The following is a 24043-nucleotide window of genomic DNA, read 5'->3' as shown; positions in this document are numbered from 1 at the left end:
GAGGCGGCCACCCAGATGGTGCGGGAGAGCAGCTCCCTGACCGTGGCAGCCACATCTGCCGAGGGAGCGGCAGAGGGACAGCGGGATGCGTTCCTTGCTGCGGCTCGGGCGGCGGGCATGCGCGTGAAGGTTGAGTGGAACCCGGAAGCCACGGGGGGAGGGGATTTTTCGCATCTTGAACGCGCGGCGCGGGTGCAGGCGGGGAGGAGCCAGCGCGCGCAGGCTGTGGGTGCTGGCACAGAGCCAGGAGAGGGGCAAAGCGAGGCGGAAACATCAGGGCCGGAATGGGAACAGGAAGGTAGTTACGTCAGTCTCGGAGAGGACGACAGTGGCTCTGACTCAGAGGCAGTGCGGGGCAGAGCTAGGCGAAAGCATGGCCAGGGTCGGAGCAGAGGCGTCCACACCCCCGTGATGACGCAGGCAGAGTCAGGGCATGGCCAGCATGTAAACATTCCTCAGAGCACGGTTCCGATACAGTTCCCATGGCAACAGTCAGCCCAAGCCCACAGCCAACCCCTGTCAGCTTCGGACATGGCCAGAATAGAACAGTTACTACAAGAGTCAGTTTCACAGAGTGCAGGGATTGCAAACGTGAATCAGTTATGGGGAGAAATGCTCAAAAGTTTATCAGGAATTACCACGGGATTTGCAAATGTGAATCAATTGTCAGAAGAGATGCTCAAATATTTATCAGAAGTGCAAATTGAAGGGCAAAATGCAGTCCTGACCTCAGTTGGTCAGGCGGCAGCGCCATCTAGTGGCGGAACCACAACATTGCAACAGATTTTACAGGACTCAGTCAGACAAGGCAAGGTGTCACACAGTGGTGGGACTTTAACAATCCAAGACTTTTTTCCAGTTTCTTATAAGAAAAAATCTAGGATGAGAAGAGCTGCATCTGCACGACAGCAGGAATCTCCGCTGACCCCAGAAGAGTGCGGGACTCAGGACACTTCTGCTGAGGCTCAACAACAGGATGAAACAATACGCATCACTGCCTCGGAAAGTGTCCCAGCTTGGACAATTCCAAAATCAAGGTCTGCCAAAATTTCAGGGCAGGGAGAATCAATTTCAGTATCAAAAAGGGTTGTTGAATTTCTTTTACGATATTTAAGCATAGCCTTGGAGTCACAGCCAGAGCTGTTGGTTCATCTTCCAAAAATTTTCCAAATAATGCAGGGCAGCCGTGTGTTCTCCTCCACAGCAGGTGCTCCACTTTTCTCCAGAGGCACCCAGCCTTTGTCTTCACAGATGCCACAGACGCCGTCGGTATCGGTGAGTGCTGCTGCATCAAAACTGCTGTCACCACAGATGACTCCACTCTACAGGCAAGTACCCACAGAATTTCCAGCTTTGCCGAATGCAAAAGTGGACTGGCAGGACATTCGGGCAGAATTAGAGAAGGAGAAAGGTTTATTGCAGGGTTCGGGAAACATAGTGATGCCGGTGAACTCTGACGCTCAGGGCCAAAACCCGAGATGGGAACACCTGGATCGTGGAGCAATCAAAGATTTAGCTAAGGCCATTCGGGACAGTGGGTTGTCATCACCATATTTCAAACAGATGTTGAAAAGCATTTTTTGCATGTATGATTTAACACCATATGATCTTAATGTAGTAGTAGGGACAGGCGAACGGAAGATCACGGGATGTGACGGAAAGAGAGACCCTTCCCCCTTCTCCCTGCTTCACGTTATCTATTAACCCCAGAGCATGTAACCACACCTAACCCAGTAGTTTTCCACTCCCGACTAACCCTAGAGACCCTACCAAACCCCCCTCTGACGTAGCAAAGTCCCCCAAGACTATTTAAACCCATGAGATAAGATAATAAAGGCTTTTCGACCGTCCACCAAATTGGTGTCTGCGTGCGTCGTTAGCCCGAGTGGTCCGGACAGGCCGGGCCGCCGTGCTGTCTTCTTGGAACCAGGTCGCCGTTGTCTTTCATAAAGGCAACAAATCTGGTGCCGAAACCCAGGAAGAAGAGAAATTCGCTTGGGTAACGGGATACACCTGGACAGGAGCAGCGGCCGGAGCGGTCAGACCGTATCTTGGCGCAGGGAGACGTCCCAGGACCCGCGAGCGTCATGGACAGCATCGCCAGGGTCGTAAGTGCAATTTATAAGCAGTGGAGTATCGAGTGTAAGCTCAAAGACTTTTATCTTGCTATAGCAAGGCTATTTGAGCTTGGGGCGATTGAGCGTCCAGTGGATGTTATACATCCGGGAATATGGGAAAAATGCACAGCCACGCTGGCCGAGGACACGAAATCCTCAGGCAGTGGCAAAAGCCTTAAGGCATGGGGCAAAGTAGAGAAAGCCCCGCGCAGAGCAATAGAAAAGCAGGAGACGCGGAGTACGGCGCGTATGTGTTTATTAGTTACACCCGGGCTCGGGGTGGGGGCGGGAGCGCAGACCGTCCCTGAGGACGATCCGCCCAGGAACGGAGACCCGGGGGGGCCCGGCGCATCACCTCCCTCCTCAGATCAGAGCCCAACCCCCGCCGCAGAAGCCACCCGAAAAACCGCGGCTTCGCGGTCCGTCCCGCAGCCGCCTGTCCGCGGCCCGTTGCCGGAGGTACAGCGGCACGCAGAGTGTTTCTGGCAGGAGCTGGCAGTGGAAGCCAGAGTCGCAGAAACCGCGGCTCGGGAGAAGATCCAAACCACGCTGCCACCTCAGCCCTTTGAAAATGGCGCTGGCCGCCGATGAGAGGGGCGGGGCGCGGGCGGTCTCGGCGCAAAAAGCCGGGAGCCGCGCGGTTTCAGGGACGCGTGTGCACGGGAGAAAGAGGAGGAGGGCGGCAGAGAGCGCGGAGCCAATCAGCAGCCGCGCCGGGCGCTGCTACCATATAAGGGAGAGACCTCCCCCTGCAGGAGGCAGGGCAAGCCCGGGGGGCGGGAGCGGTGCTACCCCCGCGGGGGGGAGCGAGCTCAAAGCCGGACAAAAAGGCACCGAGCCCCGGAAATGCGCTGGCATTCGACTTCCGACTCGGAGTCCAGCAGCAGCTCCGCCAGCTCGGAAGAGCTGCCGGAAGCCGGCTATGATTCTGAGATGGAAGAAACGGAGCCAACGCAATTTAAGACAAAACCGAGTAAAGCTCTAAGCCGCACCGAAAAACAACTACAATATGAACCAGCCCAGTTTACCGACTGGGGAGAAATAAAAATAGCCTGTGCTGAATGGTCCCCAGCGGCTGCCATACAAGCCTTCCTGGTGAGGCTCACCGGCCCGGAGGGGAACCAACAAAGGGTATATACCCTGATAAACCCAAAAGATGTACAGTCAATTGTCAAAGCCATTGCGGAAAAAGGAATCAATTCGGCCATAGTCTCCACTTTGATCGATGGTCTTTTTAGTAATGACGACCTGCTTCCCTTTGATATCGAGCGAATAGGTCGCATGATACTTGATGGTGCGGGAATGATTGTGTTTAGACAGGAATGGGAGAATAATTGTACAAAGCTATTAGCCCAAGCATCTGGTGCGAGGCAGCCACTACACAGATCGAGCTTATCCAGACTGATAGGAAAGCATGATGATATGATCACGCCACAGCAACAAGCTACGCAGATGCAGGCTGAGGAGGTCAGGGCGACCACTCGGGCTGCCAGGGAGGCTATTCGCGCAGCCTCTCGAGTCGTGGCCAAGCCGGCGCCGTGGTCCACCGTGAGGCAGGCAGAGAGCGAAAGCTTCACGCAGTTTGTGGATCGCCTGCAGGCAGCGGTAGACTCCTCTACCCTGCCGGCAGAGGCAAAGGGCCCCGTGGTAGCTGACTGCCTGCGCCAGCAGTGCAACTCTGTCACCAAGGATATCTTACGTTCCCTGCCAGCAGGAGCCAGCCTGGCTGACATGAACAAACATGTAGTAAGGGAAGAGCACCTGACGCCCATTCAGGCAGCCGTCCACACCCTGACCAGTGCCATGGCATGCTTCAAGTGTGGTGAGGCAGGTCACATCGCGGTGAGCTGCCCCCAGCCGGCACGGCAGCCCGCCGCGGCGCCTCCACCCCAAACACGCCCGAGGGGATCCTGTTAAAGCTGCAGGAAGAAAGGGCCACTGCCACACACCCACTGCTGCCAATAAATCTGACCTTAAGAACAAAACTAATGAAAAGCTGTGAGTTTTTGTTTGCAGGACACGCTCGTAGACCGTCCCCATGACGCATACACCCCTGCTCCAGAGAGAGATGACAGACCACCAAGCCGCCAGACAAAACCCGAGAGTCCCACACCGGTGAGACCCAGACATGCACAGTGTCTCTGTGCGATTTTGCTGTTGGGGCTTGTGGCCGGGGGACAAGCCGACCCAGGCCACTACCCTCACCAGCCATTTAGGTGGGTCATGCAACACCTTTCAAGTGACAAGGTGTTCAAAGAGGTCACCACAGCAAACACCCCATCCTTCGTATTCCACATAGCCGACCTGTTTCCAGGACAACCGAAACTACGGCCCGCAAACCCACACATCATACTCATGTACATATCTTACTGGTGCCCAGCATCCAACCCAGGGAAAAGGTACTGCGACTACCCGGGGTGGGGACATTGCGGATATTGGGGCTGCGAAACCATTGTTACAGATGCCAGACCATGGGGAGACGGGTGGCAACCGCAGGAGCCCGACAAATTCTTACAGTTCACCTGGGCACCCTTTGGCTGCGGAGACCACAATGCACAGCCTAGATATCGGGGATGCGTAAGTTATAACATGACCGTCCTACAGCCAGATCACCCTAGCTGGGCCACGGGTAGAACGTGGACAGTGGTCCTCAGAGGACCGAGGAGGTGGGTGAATGTGCGAATTATCAGGCTCCAGCCACCAGCACCTCGACCAGTAGGACCCAACAAAGTTATCAAGAACGTGCTGAGAGGGAAAAACACAACCCACCCCAGAACCTTGCCCCCAAAAGTCACTGAGACCCTGACCGGCCTTGCAGATACCCTCCAGATAGGCCGCATGGCTGAGTCAGACCCAAACCCAATCTTTCGTATGCTAGAAGCTACCTTTCTAACCCTAAACGAAACCAAACCGAACCTGACTAACCCCTGTTAGCTTTGCTATGATGTTAAACCCCCTTTCTACGAAGGCATTGCTTTAGACACCCCCTTCAGTTACTCCACAGCCAGTGCCCCCCACCAGTGCAGATGGGACACTCCCCGCAGAGGAATCACCCTGAGTCAAATCACAGGACAGGGCAGATGTTTTGGCAATGCAACCTTAGCAAAGCAGAAAGGCAACTTCTGCACTAAAGTTGTCAAACCCAACAGAAAAACTAACAAGTGGGTGATCCCATCTGCGTCTAGGATGTGGGTTTGCCAGAGATCCGGAGTGAGTCCTTGTGTGTTCCTTGCCAAATTTAATGACTCTATCGATTTCTGTGTCCAAGTTCTGATTGTTCCTAGGGTCCTGTACCACTCAGATGAAGAGATATACCACCTTCTCGAGGAACCTGACAGACTCCACAAAAGAGAAATAATCACAGGTATAACCATCGCAATGCTGCTCGGCCTGGGAGCAGCTGGCACAGCCACGGGTGTCTCAGCCATCGCAACCCAGCAGCACGGACTCTCTCAGCTGCAAATGACCATCGACGAGGACCTGCAGAGGATCAAGAAATCCATCTCCTATCTAAAGAAATCAGTCTCTTCGCTTTCAGAAGTAGTTTTACAAAATAGGCGAGGACTGGACCTCTTGTTCATGCAACAAGGAGGACTGTGTGCAGCCCTGAAAGAGGAGTGCTGCTTTTATGCAGATCATACGGGAGTCATTAAAGACTCCATGGCAGAACTCTGAGATAGACTGGCTCAGAGAAAGAGAGACAGGGAAACCCAACAGAGCTGGTTTGAATCCTGGTTCAATCAATCACCTTGGCTCACCACTTTAATTTCCGCCCTGGTAGGTCCGCTGGCAATACTGCTTTTAGCTGTTACCATAAGACCATGCCTGCTGAACAAACTAGTCTCGTTTGTTCAGGCCCGTCTAGAAAGGGCGAACATTTTGTTCATAGGCCAGCAACAAATGCTGTAAACCAAAAACTGCAAATGCAGTCAGTCGCAAAAGCCTTCAAGACTTGCCTTGAAAAAATTACTCAGGTTTACCAAACCACCCTTTCCTTAACAAGTCACAAGTTTGTACCTCACTCCAGTGCCTATATCTACGACTACCTCACTTGATATATGACAAGGGGAGGGGAGATGTGGTAGATAGGGACAGGCGAACGGAAGATCACGGGATGTGACGGAAAGAGAGACCCTTCCCCCTTCTCCCTGCTTCACGTTATCTATTAACCCCAGAGCATGTAACCACACCTAACCCAGTAGTTTTCCACTCCCGACTAACCCTAGAGACCCTACCAAACCCCCCTCTGACGTAGCAAAGTCCCCCAAGACTATTTAAACCCATGAGATAAGATAATAAAGGCTTTTCGACCGTCCACCAAATTGGTGTCTGCGTGCGTCGTTAGCCCGAGTGGTCCGGACAGGCCGGGCCGCCGTGCTGTCTTCTTGGAACCAGGTCGCCATTGTCTTTCATAAAGGCAACATCTTAAATATCTTGCAACATCAGTTCTTACAGACACCCAAGCTCTCATTTGGCAGAAGGTGTGGCGGAGATCCCTGGAGGAGCTGAGAGCCAGATACCAAGGCGGGCCAAACGCAAACCTCACCATGGTGCAGCTTGCCGGTGATCCTCCTGAGGACGATCCAACTCAACAGGCGGTGAGACTCCCATGGCACGTGCTCAGCGACATCAAGAGGTGGCACGGAGAGCAGTTCTTCAGATTGCTCCGGCGGGGGTCCAGGACAACATCTACACCGAGATCAAGCAGGGTTCTTCAGAGCCATTTTCTTCATTCATGGATCGTCTTTCCCAGGCAGTGGAGCGGCAGGTGACCAAGGAGGGGGCGAAACCACATCTGATCAAAAGCCTCGCATTCTCCAATGCCAACCCGGAGTGCAGGCGAATCATCAGCATGATGCCACACCAGGCCACCTTGGCAGACATGATCGAGGCGTGCAGCAAGGTGGGGACACCACAACATGTTGCTTCCATCATGGAGGAACACTTGGGGGATTGAATTGAAAAGAGTGTTAAGGAAGCTCTTGCAAATTATGCAAAGAGCAACACCGGTGCAGAGAGACGGTGCTTTGGGTGTGGGGCACAAGGACATATTAAAAGGAACTGCCCACAACTTGCAAAGCCCAACAAGCCACCAGACCTCTGTCCTCGATGCAGGAGAGGGAGGCATCTCGCGAGTGAGTGCCACTCACAGACAGACATGGATGGAAAACCTCTTCCAGTTCCGGGAAATGGGAAAAAGAGCGCGAATCGACGCCAGCGCGCTCCGACACAAATTCTGGCAGTGACACAGAATCAGCAGGAGCAATCCTCAGGGATCAACAAACAGAACCCTTCGGCAGAGCAATCTCCAAAATCCCTAGCGACCCAGACTTGGTACCACCCGGATTCCAATGCATCCTGGCAACCTCCAAATTGACGTGTCTTTTGGACAATAGCCATGCAGTGATACTCACGGGTGTCACAGGGACTTCTTGGAAAAGGCAGGATTTTTTAATAATGGCCAGAGACAGAAGCAGCATTCTTGGACTTGTTGTTTACCCATCTTTGATTTCAGCAAACCATAATGAAGAGCTGATGGTCACAGCAAAAGCCTTGCGACCACCTTTGACAATTCCACAAAATACACCGATTGCTCGAGCCATGGCTTTGCCATCTCACCCAGAAAGGCAAGTCATGCCAGTGTTCAACAAACGGGACTCTTTTTCTGGTGATCAAGCAGAAGTGCATGCATCTTGGGTGAAACATTTGAGCCGAGATCGGCCCGTTGTTACTTGTCAGTTGACTTGTAACGAAAAGACAATTACTATCACGGGAATGCTTGACACAGGAGCAGATGTTACAGTTATTTCATACATTTTTTGGCCCCGGGAATGGGACTTGGTTGCACCTTTGGGCTCTCTCTCAGGCATAGGAGGAAGTTCCCTATGCATGCAGAGTGAAAATGCAATCGTTGTCACAGGCCCGGGAGGGAAAACAGCAATCATCCGTCCTTTCATCGTGCAAAAGCCCATCACAGTGTGGGGAAGGGACCTTTTGGCACAATGGGGACTGAAATTAGAATTGGATTTTTGAAAGGGGTCACTGTGGCACTCGCCACTCTGAAGTTGACCTGGAAAACAAATGATCCTGTTTGGGTGGATCAGTGGCCCCTTGAGCGAAAGAAATTGAGTGCCTTGAAAAAGCTGGTCCAGGAACAGCTGCAGAAGGGACACATCAAACCCACAGACAGCCCATGGAACTCCCCAGTGTTCGTCATTCACAAGAAAACTTCAGGATCCTGGAGATTGCTTCATGATCTCAGGAAGATCAACGAGGTCATCGAGGACATGGGACCACTTCAGCTTGGACTTCCATCTCTCTCAATGATCCCGAGAGACTGGTCGCTTGTGATCATTGATCTCAAGGACTGTTTTTTCAGCATTCCACTTCATCCAGATGATGCTCCACGCTTTGCATTTTCTGTCCCAAGCATCAACAGAGAAGAACCTCTGCAAAGGTACCATTGGACAGTTCTTCCGCAAGGTCTCAAAAATTCTCCAACCATTTGTCAGTGGTACGTGGCCCAAGCATTGCATCCAGCACGAGAGAAGCATCCAAAACCAAAAATTATTCATTATATGGACGATTTGCTCATTGCAGCACCGACAAAACAGGAGGTGCAAGAGGTTCGTGACTGTGTGATTGCACAGGTGCAAAAGGCAGGACTGGAAATCAGTGCACCAAAAATACAAGAAATTGCACCTTGGAAATATCTGGGCTGGAAAATCTCAAAGCAAACAATAAGGCCACAGAAGCTGGAAATCAACACAAAGGTCACCAATCTGCAGGATTTGCAGCAGCTTTTGGGGGAGATCAACTGGATGAGACCAATCCTGGGAATCACCAATGATGACATCTCGTCACTGCTCGATCTTTTGAGAGGGGACAACAACATCAAATCTCCCAGAACTCTGACACCTGAAGCAAGAAAAGATCTTGAGAAGATCACAGACATGATTCAACAGAGACAAGCACATCGCTTTGTGGAATCATTGCCTTTTCATTTAGCAGTGTTGGGGGAAACAGCACAGTTATATGGGTTGATTTTTCAGTGGGATTTGTCTCAAATGGACCCTCTTTTGTTGATAGAGTGGGTTTTTTTAGCTTACAGGCCCTCAAAAACAATTCTCACAGATTTAGAAATGATAGCACAAATTATTATTAAGGCGAGAACCAGATTGCTGGTGATGTCAGGCAGGGATTTCTCAGTCATTCATGTACCTTTAAAGAAAGTATATTTCGAGTGGGCGGTGCAGAAATCACAGGATTTTGCAATTGCTTTGTTAGGGTATCCAGGAGTTTGTACAGTTCATTTTCCAGCGCACAGGATGTTAAATGCAAAAGTGAGTTTCAGGGAAAAGCCAAAAATAAGCCAGGAACCAGTGGAAGGGATGACAATATTCACTGATGGTTCAGGGAAAACTCACAAATCAGTGGTCACGTGGCAAAATCCAAAAACAGGGGAATGGGAATCAGATATAAAAATAATACAGGGTTCACCACAAATTGTGGAATTGGCAGCAGTGGTCAGGGTTTTTCAATTGTTTCAGGAACCTCTCAGTCTGATCACAGATTCAGCATATGTTGCAAATGTGGTCAAACGATTAGAGGGATCACTTTTGAAACACACTGACAATGAAATTTTATATTCATATTTGTCATGCATGAGGACAATTCTAGAAAATAGAGAGCACAAATATTTTGTTGCACACATCAGGGCACATTCCTCACTCCCAGGGTTCTTAGCAGAAGGGAAGGCTCACGCAGATAGACTCACAATGACCATATCACAGACTTTGCCAGATATTTTTGAGCAGGCAAAATTGAGCCATGCATTTTTCCATCAAAATGCACAGGCACTGATGGAGTCCTTCCGCCTTTCTAAAAGTCAGGCGAGGGAAATCATCAGTGCTTGTCCAGATTGTCAGCTTGTGCAGCCACCTGCATCCACAGGAGCTGTCAATCCAAGGGGATTGCAGAGTCTTCAGCTGTGGCAAGCTGATGTCACAAAATACCCATCTTTTGGGAGGCTCAAAAATATCCATGTTTCAGTTGACACATTTTCAGGGGCAATTTTTGCACCACTACATACAGGGGAAACTGCAGAACATGCCTGCAGACATTTTCTGCAAGCATTTGCATCACTCGGGGTGCCACAAGAAATAAAAACAGATAACGGTCCAACTTACACAGGCAAGGTGCTTGACAAATTACTGAAAAAATGGGGAGTCAAACACATTTTTGGTATTCCTTATTCTCCCTCAGGTCAAGCAATCATTGAAAGAACACATCACACCCTGAAATCCCTCTTGGATAAACAGAAAAGGGGGGAAGCAGGCGCAACACCGCACATGCGGTTGAACAAAGCTCTGTATGTATTGAATTTTTTTAATGGTTCTTTCTCAGAACCCACTCCACCAATTGTTAGGCACTTCACAAACAGTACACAAGCAAAGCTACGGGAAAATCCTTTAGTTTTGATCAGAAACCCAGAATCGGGACAAATTGAAGGTCCATTTACATTAATAACTTGGGGCAAGGGTTTAGCTTGTGTTTCCACAGAGCGAGGACCGAAGTGGGTGTCGGCGAGGCACGTGAAACCTTATCGGGTGCAGACGCAAGTGGACGTGGACCCAAGAAGCAGAGAAGCAAGCACGCAGACGAAGGCAGACAACGACGCTGCAGACGTCACATCGGACAACGATTGATCACCCAGAGACTTGGGGGGTTTTCTTTTCCTGGGAAATCAAGTGTTTTTTGGGTGTTGCTGCATTGCAGGGTCTCTCACAGAGGTTGGGGACATGGACATGGGATTCAGACAGATAGTGTTCATGTGCCTCATTCTCTTGCCTATTGCCTTGGGCAATGGGACAGACTTTCCCATGAAACAACCAAGGGAAAATGTGTGGGAAACTTTGGCAAAGGCAGCGGGTCTAGACAGCATTTGTCTGACTCATTCAAAGCCAGGGAAACCATTTTCAACATGCTTGATAGGTGTGCCAGGGAAGGAATGGCCAATTCCAAAAAGCATCCCTCCAAAGATTCTGAAAACTTTTTCGGATCCTGTGGAAGGATGGCATGTTTGGACACAGTACCTTCCTGTGGCTTACTTGGAACCTCCGTAATTGGACATTTTTGGGTCAACAAAAATGAAATGGTGCATCAAATTTAATTCATCAGGAGTGGCAAAGACAGATAATCATACAATAGATGTCACTCCGAATCACCTTTTCATAAAAATGCGTCATCTTGGTGCAATCACACCAAAATGACAAGCAAACCATCCCTTCAACATCCAGCTACTTTACCGAAGGGAGTGTTTTTCATTTGCGGGGACAGAATTTGGCCTGCTATCCCTGCAAAAATCAAGGGCGGTCCATGCAGCATTGGGAAACTCTCATTGTTAACACCTGATTTGAAAACTTTACAAAAGCAGACACACAGGGAAAAAAGATCCCTTGAACAATATAGTCCAAATTGTGATGATGATGTTTCTACCTGGGATAAATCTCGGAGAATTGCAGTAGCAATTTTCTCACCCCAAACAGCATCAGGGGCGGCCTTGACACAATTGGATCATATAGCATGTTGGTTGAGTAAACACAGTCGTGCCATTTCGTTTGCACTAAGTGACATGTTAACAGACATCAGCAGTGCAAGGCAAGCAGTGCTTCAAAACAGGGCGGCAATTGATTATTTGCTGCTGACACATGGGCACGGATGTGAGGAATTTGAGGGGATGTGCTGCATGAACTTGTCCGATCATTCAAAATCTATTCATGAAAATATAAAACAAATACAAAGTAGTATTAGCAAATTGAACAAAGTTACAGGGTCCTGGTGGGATGATTTGTTTAGCTTTTTTGATATCTCACCATTGTGGAAAGAACTTTTGAAAATAGCATTTTATATTCTTATAGGGCTTGTAGTTCTTCTGCTTGTTCTACCATGCATTTTCGTGTGTATTCAAAAGGCCTTGAACAACATGGTAAAGCGGGTGTTTCAGGTTCAAACAGAGAGGGGAGATGTCGGAACTCAAAATGTCCCTCAGACATTTTCAGAGCTTCCAGGCCTTGGTCAGAAGCATTTTAGACCCTGGCAAGCAGCTGAAAACAGCTGTGATCTTGAGTTTGAACCATGGAATGAGTTACCAACTTTGAAGGTGGAACAAGCAGTCACAGAGGATTAGATGGTATAGTAAAAGTAGTCACAAATTAGAGGGGAAAATTTTTTAGTATTGTACAGGGGGGTTTTAACACCTGTACAGGGGGGTTTTACTTTGTACAGGGGGGTCAGGAGTTCTAAGATGGAGGAAAGTGGGCCTGATCCTGTTCTTCCTCCTTCTTCTTCCTTACCTCCATGTTCTTGGTGATGTTGGCACTCACAGATTGGTTTAGAGTAGAAGAGCACATTGTAACAGGGATAGTAGGTATTGGGGAAAATCTGTAAACATATAATACGTAATATATCATATAAAAGATAGCAGCAGCCCTGGGCAGGGAGAGAGACGACGGAGACACCGGACAGTGAGGGTGTCAGGAGAGTGTGTGTCTCTGCCTGGGCCGCTGACCTAGGCAGCCGCAGCGGGCGAAGACAATCTTTTAGATAGCTAGCAATAAACTGCCTTGAGACCGAACCACAAGAGGCTGCGGAGTTTTTCTTTGGAAGCACGGGTTGGAGGAGAGACTTTACCACCACACGAGACCCCTGAATCAATCCCAGGGTTCTCACAGTTCCATAAAGATGGAGAGAAGGTGGAAGAATGTTTGTCTTTTCTGATAAGGAGGCAGCAACTCTTTATGGGCCCTTTCGCTGTTATCTCTGTGCGAAGAATTTCTTGATTATCTCATATCTTTCTTGAGCTAGTTAAAAAGTATCTTACATAGCATAGTTTCTATTTTAACATTGTGTTATAACCTAAAAATATATTTAACACACTACTTAAGAGAATTAATACAGCATAACTTTCTAACATTACACATATAATATTTATTGTAATATTTGCGAAAAGCCAATAATAAAGTATGCATTTTCCACACAGGGGGTATTAGGCATTTTGGGAAGTCTGTATCTCTCAAGTACCTCAGCCAATGTGGAAAGAGAGAGGGGCATGTGGCTGGAAAATTAGGATAAAAAGGAGGCTGCATTCTCTAAAAATTTAAAAGATCGCAGGAGAACTGCCCCATGGCCGATCCCTTTATTTGAATAAAGTTACAGGACTCCTTTGTCTCGTTTTTGGACATAAACCTCTGGTGTTTGTTCATTAATTTTCCTGACACCCTGTGTCCGCCCAGACCCCCGCGCCTTCTGCCACAGCTTCAGGGTTTTTGCTACACTTTGTTTCCTCACCTCTGGTGTTCCAGACTGCTGGTCCCAGATTCCTGCTACAGTCCATTCAGCTTCCTGAGGGGCTCTGAGACCGGCTGCTTCTTGTGAATTTGCAAAGGAAGCCCCTTTTCTATCTCTTCCCACCAGCTGAGCCGCCATTACCTCGGGAAGAGGAGGCTAAACCCACGCCACAGCGCCCCCTGCAGCCACGGGGGAATTATCGCACCTGCCCTACCTGCCTGGGAGCCAACAGCACCCCTGCCACCTGTGACCATTAACTACATTGAAGGGGAAAGTGCTTGACAGCCGAGAGAAGGCTGTTATTGGGACTTTTTTGTTTGGTTGTTGTTGCTGCCGTTGTTGTTTGTCTTGTTATACATCTATATATCTATATCTAAATATCTATCTTAGTAAAGAACTGTATTTCCCAATCTTTGCCTGAAAGCCCCATAATTTCAAAGTTATAGTAATTTGGAGACAAGTGAGTAATATTTTCTATTCCAAGGGAAGTTCCTACCTTCCTTGGCAGGCACCTGTCTTTCAAACCAAGACAGCATCTTCTCTGCATCTGTTTCTATGGCATGTTATTTCTTTTTTTCTCACACATGCCTATCCTCAAAATATTCACTAAGACACATGACACATACATGTGCCTTTGTTTTGGGTGGTGACATGTATTCGTGTTCTCATGAAGGCTGTTCTTGTTCCAGAAAGTTTAACTATTTATAGTGATTTTAAAGAACATTGTCTATGATAACTAGCGGTAATATGTTTTCTCTAACAACAAAATTATGGATAACAGGCCATCCTAATACATTGAACTCTGCATGGAAAACATACTAGCAAAAGCACAGGTATACATATTACAGCCTCTTTAGAAGAGTCACTACATGATCTTTCATGAGAACTTGCACTGTATTGAAATATTTACTGGGAATACAGTAAAGGAAGTTGGTAAACCTATAAAATGTTCAATAGTAACTCTAATCTATAAATTAACATAAATTAACAATGCTGTGCACACTGGTGGTTTTTTATTATAGTCAAGATTTGTGAACAATTTCCATATACCTATCCAAAACCTTTAAGAAAACTGCTCAGGTTTATTCCATTATTTTTCAAAATATATACCTCTTAGGCCAAGGTTTTCTATGCTGTTCTTGTCTTCAAAGAGTAATTATGTTTAGGGAATCTGAGGGAAGTAATGTAGGATTTTAAAACAGTGGGAAGACAAATAGAGAAATTTAAACATTGAAACCTAGAATTTAAATACATCATAGTACAGAAAAGGTTTGTTGGGAAGGATGGATAAATATAATTGCCTGGCAAAAGATTTACAATAGTACAGCCAGGATGAAAACAACCCCCCCTACTGGCTGGACAATACCCTTACCTACAGATAGGTCCAAAAGTCAAATGGACTGTTCCATCTCAACCCCCCAAAATGTATGATTCATCCCACATCTGTAACCCTCCCCTGAAGCATCAAGTGTCTGTAACCCTATTGGCCTAAGTCTTGTTCCAGCCCACCTTGAAACCCCCTGATAAGGGGTCTCCGAGGAGCCAGACACCCTCTTGGAACTTCCCCTCTCTTGGAACTCCCCCCTCTTAGATCTTCCACCCTCTCCTAGAACCCGTTGTCTCTCCCCTCCCCCATCACCTCAGGCCTTGCCACGTGCTGTGTCTGGCAGCTCCAAGCAAGACCTTTCACCATTCCTAATAAACCTTATATTCTAAGAGCAACCTTCAGAGATCTCTCATCTCCATTCATCAAAACCATCCTGGAGAACAGCATTCACTACAAATGTTAATTTTCATTAATAGATCATCTTGACTTGGTTTTTAAGTTATGCTGCTATGAGCAAAAAGCAGGTGCAGTTTCCTCAGGGATGAGGCACAACACTCAGCAACTGAAATCATTTGCTTTAACGAAAGCATTACCATGGCGGGAGCCCTGGGACACCGATTCTAATCAAATGGGGACCTGACACAGTGGACCCCTGCTAGGAAGTGAAGCTCAAAAGAAATCACAGGGGTGGGTAATAAAACTTGCACTGATTAACATATCATATATATGCAATGTCTTGTTTTGCTCATTAGCGAACTGATGTAGTGCAGGTATTGTTGTCTGAATTCTGAGATCCTCAGCTGACTGCCAGGCTGGCACCCATACAGGGATATATGCAATTGTGGAGGGGTGGGAAGCGAACTATCTTGGGTTACCGTGATGATGAGATAGGATGTGCTCAGGACTCTTATATACTCAGTCAGGGGAGGGGAACTATCCTGAGCTACCACAACAAATCTCACACCCCACATATGGCTATTTGAAAATTTCATGTTAAGCATTCCTAAAAGGTGTATTCTTGACTCTTTTTTTTTTTTTTTTTTTTTTACGCTATAACGGAGTTGCATCACCCAGGCAGAGACATTTATCTGTACTTAATTGCACTGTAAAACCATGGGCAGCTTCTCTGAGTCAATAATTCAATTTTACGGACCAGTTATTATCCGCATCAAAAGTTAAAAAAAGAAAAAAGGCTTTGGGCATCAGAATACATGCTATTGCAAGTCTGTAAGAAATGAAATCACATGAAGTTAACACTGGTTTCTGGCTCACTAATGGAGCATCCAAACATCTTCTGAAGTGCTGACAAAGTAGATAGACTGATGTTTGTCCCTATGACCACACTGAGAAGCAAGTTGTAAATATGTGTCCAGGTAGAAAATAGAAATTTTTTTAAAGTTATAAGAGGAGTATTCAGCATTTAGAAAACGTCCACTGATGTATTTATCCTTATTCCTTTTCCATATTTATTTTATAATCAATAAATTACATTTCATTACAAATTTATGTTAACAGCTATAATTTAAAGAATTATTTGTGTTTATTTCATTTTATTGCATATGCATTTTCTGTTCTCACTGTACTGTTTTTTCATGAGGGCCACAGGATGTCTAAGAGGGCTATCTGCTGCAGGTTAGAAGGCTAGTTTAGCCACTATAGAGAACTTTCTAAAATGCTTTCACATGAAAAAATATCTAACTTGATAGCCAAATTCCAATCAACTTTCTTTTTTCAGGTTTCTGGATTTAAAAAAAAAGTGACTAATTGCTTTAATAAAGAATTAATTTGAAATATGAATGTGATTCATTGTGGCAGCAGCTCTCTGGCCACAGAGAGCAACAGGCACAACTTTCCCAGGCATTGTCCTGGAGAAGGCTGTGAGAAGATCAGAGAAAATAATGAGAAACAATTCTTATCTTCACTTGCTGCACCTGTTGTTGTGAACATGTGGAATGTATTATGGACACTTCTTTATCAATGGGTGATTTCTTAATTGGCCAGTGGTGATGGTGTTTGGATTCAAGGACCAATTAGGTCAAAACTGTATCAGACTGTCTGTAAGGGTGATGGGTTTCTTAATAAGTATAGTATTAAAAAGCGATTGATCAGCCTTCTGGAATCATGGAGTCAATGCTAATTATTACCTGGCAGGGATGCCGTGCTATGACAATTCATGTCTAGGTAGGTGTGTTGGTTTTGCATGGCCTGGTTTTTGGTAGCGGGGTGGCCATAGAGGTGGCTTTCTGTGAGAAGCTGCTGGAAGCTTTCACCATGTCTGGCAGAGCCAATCCCTGGTGGCTCTGAAGATGGACATGCTCCTGGCCAATGCTGGGCCAATGAGAGAGGTTGGTAATGCCTCCATGATGACATATTTAAGAAGAAAAACAAAACAAAGTGGGCACAGTTTTTTTATTCTAGTCAGAGAAGAGGAAGAGGTGAGAACATGTGAGAGAAACATGGCAACACCAAGGTCAGTGGAGAAGGAGGGGGAGGAGGTGCTCCAGGCGCTGGAGCTGAGATTCCTCTGCAGGCCTTGGTGAAGACCATGGTGAAGAAGGTTGTCTCCCTGCAGCCCATGGGGATCCATGGGGGATGCAGAGATCCCCCCCGCAGCCCGTGGGGGGGTGCTCACACAGGAGCAGGTGGATGCCTGGAGGGGGCCGTGATCCAGTGGGATCCAGGGGGCCCCTGCTCCCAGGCCAGAGCAGCCTGTCCTTGGAGGACTGCACCCCGTGGAAGAGTGACCCATGCTGCAGCAGTTTTGGGAGGACTGCTGCTCGTGAGAGTGGACCCACATTGGAGAAGTTCATGGAGAACTGTCTCCCATGGAAGGGACCCCACGGTGTAGCAGGGGAAGGACTCCTCTCCCCGAACAGCAGAAGAAGATCTCGAGTGATGAACTGACCAAACCCCCACACCCTGTCTGCCTATGCTGTCAGTGGGAGTGAGGGAGGGAAGGGCTGGGGGGAAAAAAGGTGTTTTAAGGGTTTATTTTACTTCCCATTATCCCGCTCTGATTCTGTTAGTAGTAAATTCACTTTGTACCTTTAAGCTGAGCCTGTTTTGCCCTTGGGGTGCTTTCTCCAGGTTCTTATCTCAGCTCATGAACCCTTTGGTATTTTTTTTTTTCCTCTCCTCTGCCCAGCTGTGGCAGGGGAGGGTGAGCAAGCAGCTTTCGTGGGTGCCTGGCATTTGGCTGGTGTCCAACTGCAACAGTAGAGGACCCCAGTTTCCTCTTACTTACCTTCCTTTTGGCTAATTGCTCCAAGAAGACTGTATTGGGTGTATTTGTAAAATGTAATGCAACTGTTTTGTGGTGGTTTAATTCACAGACAAATGGAAATAATTTGTCTACAAATTGTGCATTAAAATGTTCAAACAGACCTTGACACAGGCTAAAAGCATGCCAGCTTGCACTTTCTCAAACAATTTCTGGGCATAGCTTAGGAGTGTGAGTCGGGAACCATTCCTAATAGGCAGTAGATACATGTGACTATCCTGTTTTGAAAAATAAAAAGCTTTAAGAATAAAGGCATATGTGGGAATCCAGGGCTTCCCTCTGGCTGCCCTGGAGGGCCTGGGACCCTGGCAGGGGGTTGGGAACCCCCCTGTACAGAGCCCCGAGAGACACTGTCTCTGATCTCTGTCCATGGAAAAGTGTTTTCAATCTTACAGGATGAATTACAAGCTCTGAGTTTTTGATATGAGTAATAATTAAGTGTGGCATGGGTGCAAAAGTAAAATTTTAGGTTTCTAGATTAGGGGTTCAGAGGGGACAAGATGGAGGAATTGGGTGTGTCTTGTCCTTTTCCTCCTTCTTCATGCCCTCCATGTTTCACTGTAGTGTTGGCATTTTTCTATTGGTTTAGGCTGGGGACACGCTGTTTAATGTAGATGATAGATATTGGCACATTATTGTAAATATAGTACACGTAGTTTCTGGTATATAATGTTTGTAACATCCCACTGGGGGCAGAGCCCCACACGCTGCCCTGCAGGACAGACCTGCGGCAGGGCAGCAGAACATGTTATAGATAAGCAAGAATAAACAACCTTGAAAACAGCACAGACGAATTATGGCTTCTTCTTTGGCAACGGGGCAGAAAGACAGAGACTTTCTACAATCTCGGAATCATCAATACCCACAGATTCCGACAGGCATAAAACATTGTTTGACTACCAGTCACAGTGCCAGAGAACAGTCCTAGGTATGGACTGCTTATATGTGGCCATTGAATCTTTTAGCTGAGATGGTTAACATTTAAGTATCTGAAGAATGGAAAAGTTCTGTTTTTTTTTTCAAATAAGCTGTTTTAAAAGGCCTAAGCCCAAGAAGCTCTTTTAACATACAAGATTTTGATAATTCTCTCTCAGTCTTAAATCTTCTTTTTACTGGCAAACCCATTAAAAAGGGAGTGGCAAGGCATTTTAAGTACGATATGATATTTTCAGATTTCTTTAATCCATAGAAGTGTGCCTTTCATCATCTTGTGCTGAATACAACAGTCCATTAGGCCATTTTTTAATTTCTGTCCTTTGCCAGAAGAAGAATGTCCAAATTAACTTTCTGGCCTATGAAGCTATATTAACTTACCTTTACACCTTAAAAAGTGAAAATTAAAAATGCCCAAATGCTTTTACATTATTCTCCTAAATTAATCCATAGTGGTCCTCCCAGCTCTTGTATGAAATTGCACAGCATTTGTTATGTAACTGACATGCAGTTCTATATCTCTATTATAAAACACGACAGTAAGTTGCTTTCTCAGTATCTGTCCAAAACAAGACTTTTGAGAGGATAAAGTCATATGAGGCTCAGATTCAATACAAAAATAATTGTGGGAAGTTCAGGAAGTTATAGCAGGAATAGTACCTGCTTCCTTTCTAGAGTTCACCAATAGCGAACCTACAGAAAAGAGCCTAAGGAGCATCTTTAGGCAGATTTCAAATTTCTTTCAATGATAATATATAACTCATCATTTATCTTCCCTACAAAACAACTGTTATTAGGTCTGTTTTTACAGCCCTAATATAACAATACTGGGACAATCTACTTGTCCAGGAGAGTAATCGTAATCTATCACTGATTTATTTTCCTGTTATATAATGTATGTCATTGTTATATATGTTTTATAGCCTAAATAAAATATTTCAAATTATCTATATTTTAAATTTACTCAGAATCCCTAGTGCCTTGCATAATCAAAAACTGACTGTAACATTCAAATGAAAATACTAGAGCTTTGCCTTCTATCATTTTTCTTCCAGAGAACTGTTTTTTAGAAGTATACATTTTAAAAGATATAGCTGCCATAGAATTCATATCCCTTTTTCATACAAACAGAAGCACATTTTAACATAGTAGAGATAATGGAGGTTTATCACTTAGAAAAAATGGAATTAAATAGTATAATTTCATTCCATATTAAATTATTTTTGGTAAAATATGCTAAATGATTAGAATAAGAAAAAACTCCACAAAACTCCATCTTGCTTACCAGGAGAAAAAAAAAATCCATAGTCACCATCAACTTGTAAACTTAGAGCAAGTACCTATACAAATATTTTGCTCCTTAATCTTCAGGCTTCCTCAGCTTTTTTTTTTAATTTTATTTTACCTCTACCACTAAAGGCTTCATCTGATAATTAGCTGGCTTACTTTTAATGATGACCATTCCCTGGTGAATTAATTACATGGTGCTATTGTTTGTCCCTTTGAACTAAAGTCAATGCAGAGAACATAACTTTCATTTTGTTATACTGCATTCATCGTTACATTCTTTCTATTCACTGTTGTAGTTCAGCTTTAACACCAGATTCACAATCATTTGAATACTTAAATTTAGGATTATAGTTATATGTTGCATTACTATATTACATTCAGATAAGAAGCTGATTTCCTTTCAATTATTTTGAAAAAATATACCATCATTATCTTAATTTAAAAAAATATTTTACTGATACATCACTTTTATTTTAAAATTCTGCACAGAAGTACATACTGCTTATAAATTACTACCAGGCAAATAAAACAGTGTTTGTGCATCCCATTAACAAAATTACAGGTACCTGTATATTATATCAGTCCTTATGAAACAAGAAACCTCTAAGAAAGCATGGTGTCAGGTGTGAAGAATTTGCACGATGCTTCTTAAAAGTGGATTACAGTAATACCTAATGGAGCAAAACACACAAAGTATTTAATTTCATTTAATGGGAAAAAAAAATCCCAATTTGCTCACGTGTGTTACAACACCAACTTCTAAAACAACTAATAACTTAAATTAGTTGTTTTCTTGTGCAGGTAATAATACTCAGATAAAATAGTCACTTCTACAAATTCTTTTAGTTGAACAAGACTTTAAAAACATAAAATTGTCCAGTGAGGCTTTCATTGGGGAAAAAGATAGTCAAATGTGTTATGTTTTACCATGATGTTTGTACTGGATAAGCATATTTTATATTGTCCTGGGTTGCAAGATGTTGGTGGGGGTGTGTATTCTATTATCATCTGTTAGAGGTGGAGCAGTTATCTTCTGTTAATTGGACAGTTTTCTTTATCTCTTCCACAACTAATCCTTCCTCCGGGGAAATATCTTCTGTTAAGATTGAGTCTCACTGCATGACTGATAAAATTACATCATCTCATTGTGAGAAGCTCTGCCCTGGGGGAGGAGCCAAGCATTCCTACCTGGATATAAACTGAGATTTTGGAAGACCGCAGCAGCCTTTTCCCACTGGATTCCCAGAGGAACAGTTGTCTTTTCCATTGGATTCTCAGAGGAAGGCCAGGTCCATCTACACCACCACTGGACCTTCAGAGGAAAACGACACCCTTCTACAGGATCACTGCTTCAACAGAACTTCATCTGTCACTCCAGGAGGACTGCAGCCACCATTTAATGCACTGCTACCAACACCCTGACCAACTGGGTGTCAGGTCATATTCTGATTCTGTCAGTGTTCTTTATACTACTGCATTGTTTATTTTATTTTTTATTTTCTTCCCTAATAAAGAACTGTTATTCCTGCTCCCATATCTTTGCCTGAGAACCCTCAGTACCTGGTAAGATAATGGAGCAATTTATACTGGGTGTCATCATGCAGCATCTACAGGATGGCCAGGGTATCAGACCCAGCCAGCATGGGTTTAGGAGGGGTAGGTCATGTTTGACCAACCTGATCTCCTTTTATGACCAGGTGTCCCACCTGGTGGATGCAGGAAAGGCTATGGATGTTGTCTATTTGGACTTCATCAAGGCCTTTGACACTGTCTCCCACAGCATACTCCTGGAAAAGCTGCAGCCAATGGCTTGGACAGGTGCACTCTTTGCTGGGTTAGGAACTGGCTGGATGGCCTGGCCCAGAGAGTGGTGGTGAACAGTGCTGCATCCAGCTGGCAGCCAGCCAGTCACCAGTGGTGTCCCTCAGGGTCTGTGCTGGGGCCAGTTCTATTCAATATTTTTATTGATGATATGGATGAGGGGATTGAGTCTTTAATTAGTAAATTTGCAGATGAAACTAAGATGGGAGCGTGTGTTGATTTGTTGGAAGGTAGGATGGCTCTGCAGAGAGACCTGGAATGGTTGGATGGATGGGCAGAGTCTAACAAGATAAAGTTTAATAAATCCAAGTGCCAAGTCCTGCATTTTGGCCGCAATAACCCCCTGCAACGCTATAGGCTGGGAATGGTGTGGCTGGACAGTGCCCAGGCAGAAAGGGACCTGGGATTACTGGTCAACAGCCAGCTGAACATGAGCCAGCAGTGTGCTCTGGTGGCCAAGAAGGCCAACAGCATCCTGGCCTGTATCAGGAATGGTGGGGCCAGCAGGAGCAGGGAGGTCATTCTCCCCCTGTACTCGGCACTGGTGAGTCCACACCTTGAGTGCTGTGTCCAGTTCTGGGCCCCTCAGTTTAGGAAGGACGTTGAGACCTTCAAGCACGTCCAGAGGAGGGCAACGAGGCTGGTGAAAGGCTTGGAACACAAGCCATATGAGGAACAGCTGAGGGAGCTGGGATTGTTTAGCCTGGAGAAAAGGAGACTCAGAGGTGACCTTATCACTCTCTACAACTTCCTGAAAGGTGGTTGTAGTCAGGTGAGGGTTGGTCTCTTTCTCCAGGCAGCAAGTGACAGAACAAGAGGTCACAGTCTCAAGCTGTGTCAGAGGAAATATAGGTTGGATATTAGGAAGAAGTTTTTCACAGAAAGAGTGATAAAGTACTGGAATGGTCTGCCTGGGGAGGTGGTAGTCACCATCCTTGGATGTGTTTCAAAAAAGACTGGATGTGTGTCATGGGTTGGCACTGGCACAGTGCCAGTGCACCCATGAAAATATATTTTTCTCAAATGTCTACTGTGAGATGTGACCAGAAACAGAGCAGAGCAGGGTGAAGGTTAGAAATAAAGGAAAAAAATTATATCAAATTTCCAGGTGGCACAGACTCACTCCCTCTCTCTCTCCCTCGGGGGGGGGGGGGGAACAAAAGACATCTCAGTGTTTCTCCACCCTTCCGTCCTGCAGGGGCTGGCCCGGTTCCATTCCCTTCACCCCCTTCTCTGTCCAGGCTCCTGGCCTACCTCAGCCTAAGCCGCATGGCTTCCCCTCCCCCACCCAGACTGTGGCTGGGCAGAGGAGGTCTGAACTCTTCACTGACTGGAACAAAAGAGAGCGTTCCCCTGGGAGTTCTCTGCTTTTAATCCCCTGTGTTCTCAGAGGCGTATCCATATCTTCAGTGGTTACACCAGATGTCAGTATTCAAATCTGACCACTGATTGGTTTGACTATAACTTCCCGAGATAAACTCACTTCCTTTTCAACCCACGAAAATGTGGCACTCGGTGCCATGGTTTAGTTGAGGTGTTAGGGCATGGGTTGGACTCGATGATCTTGAAGGTCTCTTCAAACTTTGTGATTCTGTGATTTCAAAATTATAAGAATTTGGAGGGAAGGGGTTTACATTTTCCATTTCAGGGAGGCTCCTGCCTTCCTTAGCAGACACCTGTCTTTTTAAACCAAGACAGATTTAGAAGACACTTAGCATTTGAAAAGCAAAATTTCAGTATTTACATTTTAGTTACACACTAAATTATCAATTAAGGAAAAAAAATAGTTATATAAATAAGTTACTAAAATCACCTATGGACTCCATCAACATGAATTGGTAACAATCAGTTAGAAGCAGATTAAGTAGTATTCCTAGGCCAACTTTGTCATTTTAGAATCCCATTTTCCTTTGAATTCATAGGTAT

Source organism: Taeniopygia guttata, chromosome W (assembly GCF_048771995.1).
Source record: "Taeniopygia guttata chromosome W, bTaeGut7.mat, whole genome shotgun sequence".
NCBI classification, from domain to species: Eukaryota; Metazoa; Chordata; class Aves; order Passeriformes; family Estrildidae; genus Taeniopygia; species Taeniopygia guttata.
Note: the sequence above shows the minus strand (reverse complement) of the source record.